The sequence below is a fragment of the Cavia porcellus genome, unplaced genomic scaffold, assembly GCF_034190915.1.
Source record: "Cavia porcellus strain 051 isolate PalLab524CR breed Dunkin Hartley unplaced genomic scaffold, mCavPor4.1 scaffold_8, whole genome shotgun sequence".
In the NCBI taxonomy this organism is placed as follows: domain Eukaryota; kingdom Metazoa; phylum Chordata; class Mammalia; order Rodentia; family Caviidae; genus Cavia; species Cavia porcellus.
The window spans coordinates 68,029,890-68,046,890 of NW_026947491.1; the positions used below are offsets into that span (position 1 = coordinate 68,029,890).

Here is a 17,001-nt window from a genome sequence, read left to right on the forward strand (position 1 = left end):
TTAAGGCTGTGTGATTACTAGATCAGCCCATTGACTGGTTTGGCAGCACCCCAATCCTGACAGTCTAGATACAATGTAAAAGGGGCAGAAAGACACTGTTCAATTCTCTTATTGCTTTTGCTGTCTTCCACCACCACAAACTTACACCCTTCTGCCATGTGCCACCCTGCTGTGGAGCCAGTTGATTGTAAACTGAGACCTCTCCAAACTGTGAACTAAATAAACCTTTCCTCCTTTAACTTGGGGTGTCAGGTATTTTGTCTCAGCAATGAGAAAAGTAACTAAGACACTAACAGGCTGGAGGTCAGAGAAGACCTCCTAAAAGATGTGACTCCTAACAGGAAATGCAAACATTGAGTTAAACAAAAAGAAAGAACATTGAAAGACACATTAAGTAACTCTGTGAACAAGTTTAAGGATCAAAAAATAGGCTGTTTCTGGAAATGCAAGAAATTAGAATATAGAGTGTGAGATGGGGAAAGAAAAAACAGAAGTTGACATAAAGCAGCCAAATCAATAGGACTTCATAATTTGCGACCCTGTTTCTTTATTTTCCTAGAAGAATGAAGAATTTGAAGGAAGCCATGCACTACAGAAACATGACAGCTTGGGTAGCAGTGTGAGAAATGGATTGGGAGCAGATCATAGGCATGACCCATTATGGCTTTTGCAATATTGCAGCAGTTTATTTAAGACACAAGAAGCTTCAGGGAAGGGAACATAAAAAGAGAGTAATACTAAGATTAGCAGAGACTGAGGAGGATTAAAAGCTTGAATCCAGATTGGGCAAGTTAACAACTTAGCAACACCTTGTCTGAAAATAAAAAAATAAATGGGCTGGGGATGTAGGTCAGTGTGAAGGTCTTGGATTCAACTCTTGGTGCTAGGAAAAAAAAAAACATTAGTATCACTTACTGATTCGTTAGAAATGGAAATAAAGAGAACAGGTTGGAGAGAGGAGTGTGTCAAGGATAATTACTGAATTTGTGACTTGAGCATCTAGGTAGCTGGTGTTAGAAGTAAGCCCCACACTCAAATCATCAGTCCCAGAAAAAAATGCACCCAGACAGCCAGCGAGAGACTCAGCAAGACAGAGTTTAAAGTCTGCTTCTAAATAAATAAATAAAGTCTGCTTCTGCAGAAGGGCACAAGTGCACTCGGACAGGATGTCACAGGTACACCAAATGGCAGGGAAGTAGGGATTTTCAAACCCTCATGCATGGGAAGCTGCTGTTCTTTAAATTCATTGACTGAATTCAAAGGCTTACAATCTACCGAAGTCAGCTAGTTTAAAGAAGCTGAGGGGAAGATCCAAAGGGTTGCTGAAGGAGAGGAAGAACAGGAGGGGGAAGGTGAGAAACACAGAAAGTCCTTGGCTATTGATAAGCCAGCTTGGTCCGCAGCTATGTTTCCAGAATTTAAAATGAGCAGACATTTCCCATAATTTCAGTGTGTTTGAGAGGGGCTGCTTACAGTGGATGAAAGTTAAAGATGGAAGCACTTCTGTTTATATCCTTTGATAGAAATGACAGGGCCACAATTTCTCACAGTGAGGATGGCATTCACAGAGTTAGATAATGTAGAAAGAGACAGAAGTTTAGGTGGAAAGATCATGAATCAAGTATAAGCTATGGAAGTCTGTCCAGTAGACAGGTGGCCACATACGGTTATTTCTCAAGAGAGAGACTTCAGAGCTAGAGACTCAGAGATAGGATCGTCTAGGGTAAATGGATGCCAAAATACTTAAACCTCAGGGTGCAGGAAGAATAAAAAACCTTCAAGGGAGTTATGAAGTTACAATCAGATAGCTAAGAGGAAAACCTGAAAAGACCAAGTCACTAAAGCTGGAGAATGTTTCAAGAAGCAGTAGACTGATGATATAGCTCAGGGGTACAGCACATGTCTGAAATGCACAAGACCCAGAGTTTAATTTCCTGCACCCAAAACAAAACAAAACAAAGGAAAAAGCCATGAGTGAGCAACACCATCAAATGCTACAAAGAAATCAAGTAGATAACAATTTACACAACAGCCATTGCATTTAGCCAGAGAAGGATTACACTGACCTTAGAAAGCATTGCACTGTGACTTTGGAGTGTCACCCACTGAAGCTAGACGTGAGTTAGGGAGCACACAGAAATTACAAGAGGGTCAAAAATGAATGCAGAGAACTGTTTCGAAGTTTGGCTTTCAAAGGAAGATGAGTGATGGAACCAAAATGAGACCCAAGACTAAAAGAAGTCTGGAGGTGAGTGTGTGTTATTTGACTGGTTAATGTAGCTTCACAGTCAAGATGATGTGAAAAGGTCAGGGAGAGGACACAGGCAAGAAAGCATTTTTTGAAAAACTGGAGGGGACATGCCAAGAAGGCAAGCAGGAAGGGACCCTAGAGGACATGATGGAAGAACTGGGGTGAGGAAGGAGAAAGGATAGCTTTCCTGGGGAACTGCAGAGGAGGAATGATGGATGTAGTTGCCAACAGTGTTACAGATAGGAGGGCAGGTAGTTAAGAAGCTCCTCCCATAAACCTGATCCGCTGGCAGAAATGAGAGGCATAGTATTGTGGTAATCTCAAAAAGCAATCATGAAACCCAGACTTTTCCAACACTGGGGGAATAAAAATCAAGAAAACAGAAAAATAGGGGAATGTTTCACATTAAAAGAGACTTAACAGACATTATTCTAAAAAAGTTAAAGAGCAATCAGGGAAATGTAAAAACTACCTGTATATCTAATGACAGGTAACTGTTTATGCTTAGATAATGCTAATGTGGTTAATTTTTAAACATTCTTTTGTTTGACTACACAAATAATATAATATTAAGTATTTAAAATAATTGGAATAATTTGCTTTAAAATAACTTAGATGTGAAACAAAAACCATAAATGAAACAAAATGATCATAAGCTAAGTGATAGTGATATAGGGGAATGAAATTCCCAACCTACTATGTCTGGTATGAGTTCGTGTTCTCTAAAATCAAAGAATGAATTTTAGGAACCACAGAGGTTAAGAGCAGAATACATTTATTGAAAGAAAGAAAGTTTCTGCCTGAGAGAGACAGAAGGGGTCCCGAGCAGGTTGCCAAGGACTCTGTCTTTTCCCAGGGACTTTTATAGAGTAAAATCACGAAGTTAGATGGGTCAAAGGTGAGGAGAAATGGGAATCTGCAAGGTGGGCATAAGGCAGGTCAGAACTGTGGTCAACCAATAAGATTAATTGCTCAGATAAAATTGATTAAATTAGGAGCAAATGGGGGAACCAGTCACCTAGTAAGCAGTCATGCTTAACAGCAGGGACTTTTCCTGTTGAGGGGTAAGATGCTGACTCCTGACTTTCTCAGAGTATGGAAGAAGTATTTGGACTGTGGATCCTTAGGATGCAATTTTATTTGTTTTGCCTTTTGTCTTGAGATCTGGCCCACAGCAGGTGATTATCTCTTCCAAGGCTGCAAGTGAACGTCTGCTGTCTCCTTTGAGGGCCCAGCCCTGTCTGACTGCCTATAATATTTCCAAATAACTCAGCTGCCTGTGACAATAGGTATATGGAAGTTTATGATACTATTGTATAGATTTTTGTGTGTTTATATTTTTCCATAATCAAAGAATCTTTAACTGAAAATATACCTTAAAAACAAGACAGTGGTAGAGACTGAAGAAACAGCTTAAGACCAATGGAAAGACTGCTCATCAGCTTTTAATCATGGCTAAAATTGAAAGCAGTAAGTTTGCTTTGACAATGTGGAGTGGCTTTTTCTGAGCATCATTGATGTTGATGTGAGAAAGGAGGATTTGCATAGACACAGGGAAGGATCTAGAAGGATGTGACAGGAGGAGAAGGTGAAAGGGATGGGTTAGAATTGACTAGAGAAAAATTGAAACAGTAAGCAATTAACTTGCCCAGACTGGATGGGATGAAGTAACTGATACGCTAAGAAAGAAAGAAGAAATGAAGTTCCAAAGAAACTGCATGGCTGGAATGTGGGAGGAGAAAGCTGCAGGGATGGGCAGCTGTGATGGGCAAGCCAGTCACTGGAGTTTAGCTCTCGGTTCTGGGATGACAAGGTCAAGTGTAATCATACATGCCTAAGCAGTGCCTATATAAAGGATGGCTGCAGTGAAATAGAAACCAAAGTCAAATGGAATTAAGAAAGTGACAAAATTGCAAAGTTTGGATTGTAGATGGGTCCTAATGTTACCCTAAAGAACCAGCCTGTTGAGGCTAGCTCATCAGTTCCAAAGAGACAAATTTTGTTTTGTTCCTTCCCTTTCCCTCCCTCCCTCTGTCTCTGTCTTTATCTGTGTATGTGTGTGTGTGTGTGTGTGTGTGTGTGTTTCTCTCTATCTCTCTGTATGTCTCCTTGTCTATCTTTCTCAGTCTCTTTGTCTTTCTCTCTGCCACACACACACTCACACACACACACACTCAGAATTTCTATAGTATAGAACCTAGCACAGGAACATGCTTCCAAAATGATTTTTTAGTTTGAATCGTGATGGAAGAACTGCATCACTAAGTTTCGTTTTGATTTGTTTTGTTTTGTTTTGTTTTGTTTTATGTACCAGGAATCAAATTCAAGACCTGGCGCTTGTCAGGCAGGCGCTGCACCGCTGAGCTATAAACCCCATCTGTGTCCCACTAATTCATGAACAGCAAGTTTTAAGGTTCCACTCACCACTGGATAATGATTCATTGGGTGTGGGAGGACAACATGGAGGGAACAAATGAATGAATGAAAGTAGGATTCAGAGAGTAAAGCAGTTTAAAGGAATTAAGAGTAGAATCTATTAGAAAAACTCTTGAGTTCACCTTCACGGTCCTTTACACCTGAAGGAGTGTGCAAGCTGTGATGGGTTAATAACTGTCTCAGAGTACGAGAGGCACTTCAAGGGCTGGAAAAACAAGGGAAGATTGTTTGCCTGAGGCCTTGCCTGGGTGCTGTTGTGCTAGAAGCTCAGCCAAGTCTAAGTGGGAGTGTTTCAGATCACCCCAGCTTGAGGTCATCTCCGGTTCAGAAACCAGTGGGCAGGACAGGAATCCCAGCTTCTGAGAACTCCTTTAAACCCTCTACTTGAAGAGAACAAGCACCTTGCCATACCACTCTCTGTTTCTCCAGGAGTCTCACAGAGAAATTTGCATTTTTAAGAATATAGTCAGATCTTAAAACTTGCAATATCAACTTTCACTGATCATTGTTTCATATATTCAATAAATATTCCTCATCTAGTAGAGGCTTCTCCTCATCTCCCCAGATGAATTCTTCAGAAAGTTTATATGAGAAAAAAATAGGTCAAAGAGAAGCAGTGATTTAGGGCATAAAATAAACCCTTAAAATTAAAACAACAACAGCAAAAACACTTCACACTATGAGGTTACACATAAAATTGTTTTTAATGATAATCTCAAATAATGAGTGATACCAGGTGATATGTTTTACACAAACTCTCATCTCACCATCGCTGCAGCCCTTGGATCCAAGTATTACTATGATTGCTATTTACAGGTGTGGAAGAGAAGGACAATTTCCGCTCTGCCCTCTTAGGATTGGTTGGAATAAACTGACAAAGACAATTAGCTGCAGAGAAGACAAATAGCCACATAGTGTCATTAATCACTAGCCCAACAGGATTTAGAAACTTGGACATCCCATTTCTATAGGGAAGGGGAGAAAGTAGAATGGGGGCAATCTTTAGGGCAATAGTAAATGACTTTTAGGGGAATTCAGTGAGATTACAGAAATATATAATGGCCTGGAATGAATTCCACTGGGTTTGGCAGAATAAACAATGGATCGTAAATTATTCTCTTTGGAATACTGAATGGGACTGAAAATAGAAGACAATGGTGTACCACAAAAGCCAGCCCAGGTGTGTTGACATACTTCATGCAGTCTTTCTTCCTGTGATATGAATTTAGTTAATGAAAACTTGGGGGGAAGAGACCAGAAGCAATTGTTTTCTTATTTGGTAGGTGGAACTTTAAGCAAACAAGGCGTTATCAGAGAACAGCCTCCTGCAGCATCTGCTGCTTCTGTGTTCCTTTAGTTAAAAGGAGGGGGTGCTGTGTACCAGGGTGTCAGAGTTGGAGTGACAGTCCTTGTTTCATGGGTGAGGAAACAGACAGAGAGATTAAACGATTTGCCTAAGATTACAATGCTAGTAGGAAATGGGACCCAGACAGACCCTAAAGCATTTGTCCCCAGTTGCCGCACTACAGGGCTTTACTAAACCTTATGAAGAACACAGATATAAAATAACCTCCACTAGACAGACAAGGAGACAGAAAATACGAGTGGAAGGGCTGAGTCTTTAAGGAACTTCTTATAACTTCTCGCTGGTATCTAGAGCCACAGACAGGAAACTCTATTTTCAAGAAAAGAAAGTTGCAAGTCACAAATCCAGAAAACCCTCTTGCAGACCCCTTAGCCACAACCTATCAAAGAGCAGGAACAGAAGAGGAGCAACTCCAGCACTGAAGTCCTGGAGTGCCTATTTCCTTATGAATGAAAGAGAACAGTATGTAAATAGAAGCTTTGCATAAGCCAGACATTGTTTCAAGTCCAGTTTATCTACACTATGAGTCACTTCCTTTTAAAGTAAGAATTAAAAGAGGTAGAGGCATATAATCATTACGCAGCACATACCTTCTTAAAGGACCTTTTCTTCTCGTTCAAAAATAAGAAGGCAAAGGGCTGCTCCTTTGACAAAACAGCAACACCATTTTGCATATCTCATTAGGCGAAGAGAAATGAACAAGTGAGATCTACAGGCAGATAAGTGACAGACGGGAAGCTGCAGGCCCAGCAGGGCTTAACCTAGCATTCATAAAGGACTCTGAATAACAAGAAGCCTTTGGGTGACTCAGTAAGATTTATCTCTTCCACATTAACCCCACATTATCCAAGGCAGCAAACATGTTGTGCTCATAAACCTTTGGAGGAAATCTTACAGTAACCCGAGGCCAGGGACTGGAAAAGGAAACAAACCACCAGATCACCTGTGACCTTTCAACAAAAGAATAGCTATAGTAGCATTCTGGGACAGCATTTTTTAATAAAAGGATGAACAAGAGAGTGAGTAGCCAATTCTTCATCCCAACACCTGCTGTAGGTCTGTACAGCCTCTGTGAGGGCTTATCAGGCTTGATTCATTTCTCAGGAGTTAAAGATTAGATTTGAAGAGTGAAGTAGGATAAAAAGCAAGCAAGTAAGTAGAAATGGAAACACATTTCTGTTGCTGTAAAAACTTTATCTGTTTTGGGCTGGGGATTTAGCTCAGCGGCATAAGCACCTGCCTTGCAAGCCGGCGGTCGTGAGTTCGATCCCCGGTACCAATAAAAATGAAAAAGACAAAAAAAAACTTTATCGGTCTGATTCAGCCTTTCTATGAATAGTCATACAGAAAGCAAAAACTTGGGAGACAAGAGTAGACAGAAGGAATCAAGTTTATGTAAAGCTCATCCTGAAGAAGACAGAGGGGCTTCTTTGCTCCTCCGATCTCCACACTGAAGCAGGGACACTCAGGCGCAGAAGGCCTTAACAGGGGGAAGACTACAGAGTGAGCAGGAGCGCTGCCTGCTGGGTGACACCTTTGTCCTCCAGGTGTGCGTTTCTTCTCTTACCAGACCTTTGCAAGAGACTTGAGCTCCTGCAGCTATTTAAAGAAAATCTAAAGAAGAGCTTCTCTTCAGTAAAAAAATTTTGGAGGGGCAAAGGGTAAAAGACGGAAGGCCAATTTCAAAAGATCCTCTGTGACAATACATGTTTCACGTATGAAACTACATCCAATGATGTCTCTGGTTCACCCAGCTCTTCCAGTGTCCATTTTTATAATGCTCAATGCTAAAGGGCCACCAGCACCAAAATTAAAAGGCCTTAGTATGTCCAACATAATGTAACAAAATTTTGTTGAGCATCTGCTATGTTATAATTAACACAGTGCTGGAGCAAAATAACTCATTTCTTTATTCACATGGAGCTGTGGCCCAATGGAAGGTACTTGTTGGAGCACAAGTATAATGTAGGAACACATTCATAAGATAGCAAGCTTATAGATATTCCATGATCAATTAGAAGTCTCTGAGCAAGTTTCTCTTCTGCTGTTTCTGCTCGAATTCAATTGATCTTGACGGTATCTAAGCCCAGCTGCATTTCTCTGATGAACAGTGAGTCAGAGTAATTGGCTATACTTTAAGGTATCCTGGGCTAATTCAAGGGCCCCTCCCCAGAATGTTCCTATATTAGGGTAACGCTTTCACTATGCTCGCTCTGTAAGGACCCCCTCCTCTTGTTCCCTGGGTGTTTCTAAATTATAATAAACAATTCCTTTGTTTCACGACTAGCCTGCCTGTCAATGTATGACTCAATGCAAGTAACCACTTATGTAATGTTTTGTCACTTACTTTGTACCTCCCACTTCTAAATTCTATATAAACTAAACTCTCCTAAATTCAGCAACGTCGCCTTTGAGGAAGGCGACTGGTGTGAAGATCCAACAGTCCTCAGTCCTCTAGTGCAAAGATTAAATGTTACCTTCTTATCTCCTCGGTGCAAAGAGTCTTCCTTTCTATTTGATAGTCTTCCTTTCTATTTGATACGGCTTGGGAATTTTCCTGGAACATTCTGACAAATTCAGAGGTGATTCCAATGAGCACGCTAAATACTTTAATTGGAAGATGAATGGTGGAATAGTTATTACAAAAGCGCAAGGAAGGTCTTAGGCAGTCAATTTGTCAGGGAGAATAATGTTCAACTGAGATATACATGACAATTTAGTGTCAAGCAAGGGAATACTCAGGAGAAAGACTGTTTTGATGCTGTGCTATGCAGATGAATTGAAATGTGTTCAGCTTATCGCATAAAAGAAACAAAACTCTTGTCATTCAAGAACAGGGTATTTTTCCACTTTTGATGCTTTATCAATCCTTTTCATGCCTTATGAAAATGGTAGTTCTTTGCTTCTTAAATGGGAATCTTGCCTCACTTTGCTTACTAGGTAACTTGTGAACCTGAAACAGACAAACTACATATAAGACTGCAGAGTGTTGGGAAGGCCTTCAATCCTAAAATTCATCCTGACTTGCTCATAAGTAGTATTCAGCATACTGGTAAGACTCAATATGTGACTATTACACACAAAAAATAAATTTAAGATAAATATATATAGGAACAAGTAAATGAAGGTTTAAAAAATGACTCCCTGCCCTGCACCCTCCCAGAACATCAAGAAGGAATAGCAATAATAACAGCTAATATTAATTATATGCTTGCTCTGCATTGGTCACTTTTTCCCAAACCTGTTAAATCGATTCACTCACAATGGAGTTTCTACTGATACCTCTTTTATATAGATGTGTTACCAAAGGTATAGGTAACATGCCCAAGGTCATACAACTAACAAGTGCAGAAGCAAGATTTGAACTCAGGCAGTTTAACCCTGAGTTTAGGAGCTACAATTAGTCAATCAGAGCAAAGCCAGCACCAACTCTGCATCATTGTAGCTCTGCCTCCAGCTGATTCTGTGCGGGCTGGAGGAGAAGTGGATGCACAAAATTTTATCAGAAACACAACTCTCCTATGGTCTATCTGTTAAATCCCAAAGGCTGTGTAGGGAAGAGAAAGGCTTTATCTCCCCTCTCTGAAGGTTGACTAATGAGTCTACGAAATAAACTGGCAATAGATTAACAGGAAATAAAGCATTTTAATTTTATTTATATGCATGGAAGTCTCAGAAAATGTGAAGCTCAGAGGAGAGCCATACAATCCAGCTTAGATAGCATAAAGTGAAAGGTTTTTGCCCCAGACAGTGTAGCCGATAAAGCCTTGGAGGCGGAACCAAGGGGCTCTATCTTCCCCGCCCCTTGGAATTTACCTGTGGTGTGAAATTAATACCAATGGGTGTGCATCACTATGCATCACTAATGCCCCTTAGGTACCACCCCAAACCTAAGCTACATGTATGCCCCCAAACCACGTGTCTGATGGAAAGAATGCCAGCCCCTGGAGACAATGTCAGACCCCGGAGGATCAGGGGGTCTCTCCCCACCTTCTTTAAATAAAGGTCATTATTTCATTCTTCTCATCTTTTGGACACACCAGAATCCTATCAAATGATGCCGTGACTCAGATCGGCAGGCGAGTGACTTCTGGAATCCACATTCCAAGTCCGCTGCTGATTCACATGAACCGAACTGCATCCTGGATTAATTCCTTACTTCTCAACACTCGGGAGCTGCTAAACTTGTCGCTGCTGATTTGCAAACAACACCGGTCTAATTCATTTACCACAGGTGAGCAACCTGGAGATTACTCGGTGCTGGGCCAGGCCCCACATGGGTTTCTTCCCGTTCCCTGGACTCGAGTGACGCTCTCACATCCTTAGACAGCCCAAGGCAGAGCCTTTCTCCATGGGCCAGGCCCCACACTGGAAGCTCTCACATCCTCTAGAGCCTTTAAGCTCTCACAGGCAGAGCTGTTACTGTAATCCACGGGAAATCCACTCATGTTTTTGGTGACAGCCAAATATCACGAGCTTTGGAACTAAATTACTGATTACCATTCGGTCTACAAGGTAAAGGTGACGATCTGAACTGGTTAGGCCACAGTCTGTTGCCTCACCTGACTGTGACTCTGTGGTCCAGGCCCCACACCAGATTTTATCTTGGGGACCACTTCCTGTCCCCCCAAAAACCATACCTATTTATAGCTTATCACACTGATGACAAGTTTATTAAAAACTCTATCTTTGGGCCTGTTTTAAGAATGTGTCCTTTCCCACTGCCCTCCAGGATGCCTCCCCCTCCCCACACTGAGGACAGCCTTTCAAAGCTTTCCCAGCATCCTCTCTTTCCTCCCCGCTCCCCCTCCCCCCACCTCATGCCACTTTCCCGCTGGGATGGGAGAGGTGCACCCAGACAATGTAGAGAAAATACACGCGCGAACTGCTCTGGGCCCTCATGCCACGTGCCAGCTCCACGTACGCCCTGTGCACACCCTGGCCCCACCCTCCATGCTCCATCCCTGCCCTGCACCCTCCCAGTGCCCCAGCTCCACACAGGGTCCCAGCTCCGCACCACGCCCTGCTGTGCACCCCACCCGCCACTCTGCAGGCACCACCTGCCCTGCGAGCTCCACCCTCACCCTGGGCGCCTCGCCCACCCTCCATGTTCCACCCCTACCCTGTGCGCTACCCGCATTTCCAGAGCAGTCCCAGCCCCACCCCCAAGCACAAGCACCGCTCTGAGCACAAATACAGGCCACCAGCAGCTCCGCGGCTCAGAGATGCTATTTCTTGGTCTACACCAGCTTTTTTTACATTCTCAAACCATTTAATCAAGGTTTACTTGGGTTAAATAAACCGAGATTAAAAGACAATAGGCAAGACTTTGACTGATAAATGGGGAAGTGGCCACCTGGGAATTTTACCAGTCTTGTTTATTAATTAAAACCTTCAATAATCTCCGTAGCCTTATGTGAGATACCTCAACTAAAGTTCATATAGCTAAGACATTTCATTGTTGCTGATCTGATGGTGTATTCACACTTTCAAATATAAAATTTGGATTGTTTCTGCTGCCTTTTTCTTGTGTTCCAGCCATGACAAATGTTTTCTTTCAGATCCAGACACACGCTTAGAGATGTTTCACAAATTTTTTCGGTGTTCAGATGTTAAAAATGCTCATGATTGATATTAAGCTTACTGCCTATATTGTACTGTACTGTTATCAATCTTCTACATGTTTAACAACTGAAATTAAGAGGTAATTACAAATTCCTTTTTCTATAAACCACTAGATATTTTCCCAAAAAAAAAAAAAAAGGTTATATGATGCAAAACAACAAGACCAACACTGGGCCATAAGCCTGGCTTAAACCTTTCCCAGTCTGTTCACCTGCCCTGGCTCAGCCCTCCACCAAGCCATAATTAACTATATTCAACTCACATTAAATGACACCATAGCTGATCTCTCTCCTAAATAAAAAGGTAAAAGTTAATAAAATAGGCCACCCTCCAAAAATCAGATGGAATCAGACATTTTAATAACATAAAGAGATACTTATATATGACATAAATGACGTCGGTTCCTAAAATTCCCTGGAGCTTGTCCTCCTTATGGGAAGCCATTACAAATGCCTTCTACCGTAGACCAGATCCCAAAACAACAGGCTAAACTTGGCCTTCAAACCCCACAGGGAGACCTTAATATGGCTTTTGGTGTTTTCAACAACAGAGATAGCCGTAACACTTGGAGTTCTGAGACAGTTAAACCAACACAAGGTGGAGCTGCCTGCCCCTCCCCCCCCACCCACGGACCATGCCTCAAATGCAGCAGAAGGACATTGGGCAGGAGAGTGCCCCATCCTGGCATTCCTTTGAGATCTTACCCCAGGGCTATTGGACTGTCCTAGCCACCAGAGAGTGGGTAAGCTATCCTAACTTCTAGCCCTCACAGGAAATGCCAACACTGCCAGATTCATCGTTGACAGATCTGTTTGAACTTGCTGCTGAAGACTGACAGGGCTCAGGGCCCACAGCCCCTTTTAAGGTGTCCTTCTCAGAGTCCCTAGTCCCACTAAAAGTCTCAGGTAAGACATTGTCTATACTTGTGGACATAGAGGCCATGTATAAAGTTCTTCCTGAGCTTTCAGGCCACTATATTAAGTCCTCACTCTCCATAGGGGATACTGATGGCCAACCTATGCCATTTACAAACAGGGCCTATTTCGTGCAAGTTCCAGACTGCTTCTTCCCAACCCACCCAGTGGTGCCAAATCTTCCCTTCACCACTCACTTTACAGTCCTAAATCTTAAAAATGCTTTTCATTCCCTTGTGTTTATACAGACTGACCCAGACACTCTGAGGTCTCAACATCTTACACCTGTTATCACTAGTAAACCTCTCCTCAGGGATACATGTCACCCCCTTCCTTTCCTATTCACCAATTTCTCAGACACAACCCTGGTGAAGACTGACAGATAAATTTTATCTTCTCATCTTTGTTTATACTTTTTCAGGATACATAAAAGCCTTTCCCACAACCAGGGAGACTGCTGATATACTTACTGAAGTCCTGTTACAGCAAACCATCCCAAGGACTACAACCAAGATGAAACGGCCCATACCTGGTCTTCTTGACAACCTCAACAATGGTCAAAGTTGCTAGACTGCCATCCTGGTTTCACATCATCACTCAGACTAAGTGGTGCCCTTCCAGCCTTAGATCTAACCATCCTTTTGCCCACTCATCTCCACCTCACCAATGCCTCACAGACACAACTCTCAGGCTATCATGTTTTATTATCCAATTTGGTTCCCAATTCCTTATCCTTTTTACAGCAGACTCTCAACAGTATTTCCTAAAGACTCCCACATCATGCATACCAGACACAAGCCTTACTTACTTGCCCTCTTAACTTGTACCCTTTCAGATGGGGGAATAATCACCTCTCATAATCCCATACTTATTTTTCCTCTCATAACCCCACACTTATTTTTCAGAATTCTAACTTACTGTGGCAATGATTCTACCTCAATGTGGTCCCAATAAAATGACATATCCAAATCAAAGGCACCTTTCCTTTTACCTCACCTGGGTCCTTAAATATGATAGTGCCATGCCTCCTCATAATACCTTGTCTTTTGTTTTTCCAGTCTAACGTACATGCATTCACCAGTAATAAAGTTGTCCTGGTTAAAATACCTGGCATCAGCTTCTACATGGGCATCAACCATCATCCCGTCAACTCTCCTAAACCCCAGTACAGTGCCCCCTTCCAGCAGGAAGCAGTAAAAGAAAGAAAATCTTTGCCCTTTTTCCTAATAATCAAAAGACGGAATGAAAGGTTTTTGCCCCAGACAATGCCAGACCCTGGAGGGTCAGAGGGTCTCTCCCACATTCTTAAAATAAAGGTTGCTTTTATTTCATACTTCTTATCTTTTCTGCCATGCCAAAATTCTATCATAAAGGAATAGGGACTTGGGGGTTCTTGGGGAGTAGGGCTACCCCCTAACCCCCTACATGCTAGAGGGGTGAGGAAAGGAAATGCACAGAAACAAAGGTTTGATTATGCAGATAAGGAACATGTCAGGTAAGCAAAGTGTCTGGATTAGCCCTGAGAATAGGTGATCCCTTCCTCCACTGTGACATTTTGAGGATCTGTCTTTGGTCAGATAAGGAAACTGGGAAGAAAATACTCCCTGCATTTACAGGTCCTCAAGCGCTCTTAGTTTGAAACAATCTACATATCAAAATGGCATTCTTTGGGGTATCGCCTTCTGAACTCTGTGATAGCTTTCCCATTGCTGAGACCAAATACTCAGTACCCACAGCTTGAAGGAAGAGAGGTTTCCTTTTGCTCATAGTTTCAGAGGTTTCAGTCCATGGTCAGCTGGCTCATGGGAAAGGGCGTGGCACATCAAAGCTGCTCATTTCACGGTAGCCAGAAAGCAGAGCAAGAGGAAGAGCTCAAGAGACAGGCATATCCTCCAAAGGCATATCCCTAGTGCTGCAGGCAGCTGTGTTACTTAAAAATGTTATAGGCAATGAGATAGGGCTAGGTCCTCAAAGGAGCCAGTGCAGAAACCTGGATAGTTTACAACTATGGGGGAGACAGACACCTCCTGCTGTGGGCCAGGCCATCAAACAAATGCATCCACATCCTCAGGACTGACATTCTAATTAGTTCCCTATCATCCTGAGGAAGCCAGGAGTCATGCTCCCAACCCCTTAAAGAAGTCACTGCTCTCTAAGAATGCCCACTTTCTACATGACTTGCTTCCCCATTTGTCCCTAATGTAATCAATTTTACCTGAACTATTAATCTTATTGGCTGACCCTAGTTCTGTCCCACCTTATGCCCAACTGCCTTGTGAGTTCCCAATTTTCCCCACCTTGAACCCGTCTTACCCCATGATTTTGCTCTATAAAAGTCCCTGGAGAAGACAGAGTCCTTGGCAACCCACTCAGAACCCCTTTGGGACCCTCTGAGAAAGCTGTCAGTAGAAGCTTTCTTTCTCTCACTGAATATATTCTACTCTTAACCTCCGTTGTTCCTAAAATTTATTCTTCGATTTTAGAGAACACAAACTCATGGACATAGTAGGTCGGGAGTTTCATTCCCCTGTATCCGTAGTAACCTGCACCCTCTAACAGTGCCCTGCTCTTAACTGCATATGGAGCTGTGACTATCAGTGAATTAGCCTACTCATAAGTACAGCACTCCCTCCATCCAGTCATCTCAGGTTTCTTATTCAGTCAAATTGACAAGTAAGATTAATTGGCACAAGTTCCTGAAGATCTGTCCCCAATTTTCTGAACCACGTTATTTATTTTAGGGGACCCCAATATTCTCTCAGAGGAAAGAAGAATGTGAAGCCATTGGGACTGTCTCCCTAACAATACGGTACTTAGGGACAAGGGTGTAGCTCAGTGACTGAGCACTTGTCTAGCATACATGAGACCCTGAGTTCTATCCCCAGCACAGGAAAAGAAAAAAGATGAAGGAGACCTTGCTTGTGTTAGATTCACCCAATTTCTGACACAAACTGGCTAAGGTTTCTTTTCTGAGGAAAACTTACAACCTTCCTAATCCATTCATATGCCTTTATTTAGAAGAATTAAACCTGGTTGAATGCACAATGGAAAAGTCAACTTTAAATAATTTGTACACCCCTCAAAAAATTACTTTAAGGAAAAGTTTAAAATACTTTCTACTTCTTTAGTACAAGCTCTAAGCAAAAGATTTATTTACCTGATAGGAAAGTCGAGCCATTGTTTTTGTCACTGTTTTGCTTTTGAAGAACCAGTTACGGACCATATGTTGCTACGTGAACAAAATGCTGTGTGCATAAGGTAATAAGAAGTATAAATTACCCCTACCATCCCTACATTAAACTACCTCTACATCAAATTCAGTATCATTGTATTAATTAGGAAAAAGAATCTGCAGGAAAATTTTTAAGACTATTTCCATTTATTTTTGTCTGTAAGTAACACAAACCTCCCCTCACCACTGCTGAACCAAAAACAGCGGGTTCCCTGGCTGGTGAACACATCATGGTTGTGGACTCACTTTCACACTTTATGGGTCTGTATTCTTCTGTATACATAGCTAAAAACACATATGGCTATAATGTTTTCAGATAATAGTTGTAAAAAGAAAAAAATTAAAAATACCTCACAAACTAACTTGTTCTGAGAGCTCTCAGATCCACACATCCATTTTTCCCAACTAGATCAAAGCTGGTGAGAAGCTCTCAGGAAAGGACTGTGTAAACATTGTTTGTTTAAAATAATTGAACCTCTCAGATAACATTATACAACTCCTGCAGAACTGGTAGAGCCTTCTTTTCCAGATAAACAGCTGTGAAAGCTGGTAGAGAAGTCATATAATCACCCATTATCAGTTGATTTTATGGAGCCTAGATCCTAAAGACTAACAAAGTATTGAAGCCTGCAGGTTGGCATTATTCTAGAAACCAGTTTCAATAATTTCACATCTCAATTTGATTTTTACTTGAAGACATTTTATTAAGAACAAAGGCTTTCATAATACTTAGTATAATTCCTTAGCAATTAAAAGGGAAATAAATAACAAAAAAATTTTATTTTGAGGAAGTTTTAACAAGAGTTAAAAATAGTTTTGTAAATCTGAGAGGTTCATGGGCTTGTTCATCTTTAAATTAGTCTAATTGGGGGCTGGGGATTTAGCTCAGCGGCATAAGCGCCTGCCTTGCAAGCAGGCAATTGTGAGTTCAATCCCTGGTACCGATAAAAAGGAAAAAGACAAAATAAATAAATAAATAAGTCTAATCACAATCATAGATGCCTGCAAACATTGCCAAGAATGCATACGATACCAGGCATATTGGCCTTAAAAATACCAATAACTTCCATATTAGTAAAATCATGTTTTAAGATATTTTACCTCAATTCTACCCTTTTGTTCTCTTAACTAAATTGTCAGTCATGAGTGCTGAGGTTTGATTAAGCTTCTCCCTGAG

The 17,001-nt window shown here is 41.7% G+C and overlaps 1 long non-coding RNA gene across 6 annotated transcripts in view; it reads right to left on the reverse strand.

The window, feature by feature from the left end:
* LOC134477362 (uncharacterized) overlaps nt 1-17,001 on the reverse strand; it is a 204,322-nt gene that overhangs the window by 153,743 nt on the left and 33,578 nt on the right. For 5 of the 6 annotated variants that reach the window (XR_010049382.1, XR_010049384.1, XR_010049380.1 and 2 more), the window contains exon 1: nt 6,644-6,786. The exons of the other annotated variant lie outside the window; for it this stretch is intronic. This is a non-coding gene — a long non-coding RNA (uncharacterized LOC134477362). Of the gene's footprint in view, nt 1-6,643; nt 6,787-17,001 lie in introns of those variants that run through there. 6 annotated transcript variants of the gene reach the window in all.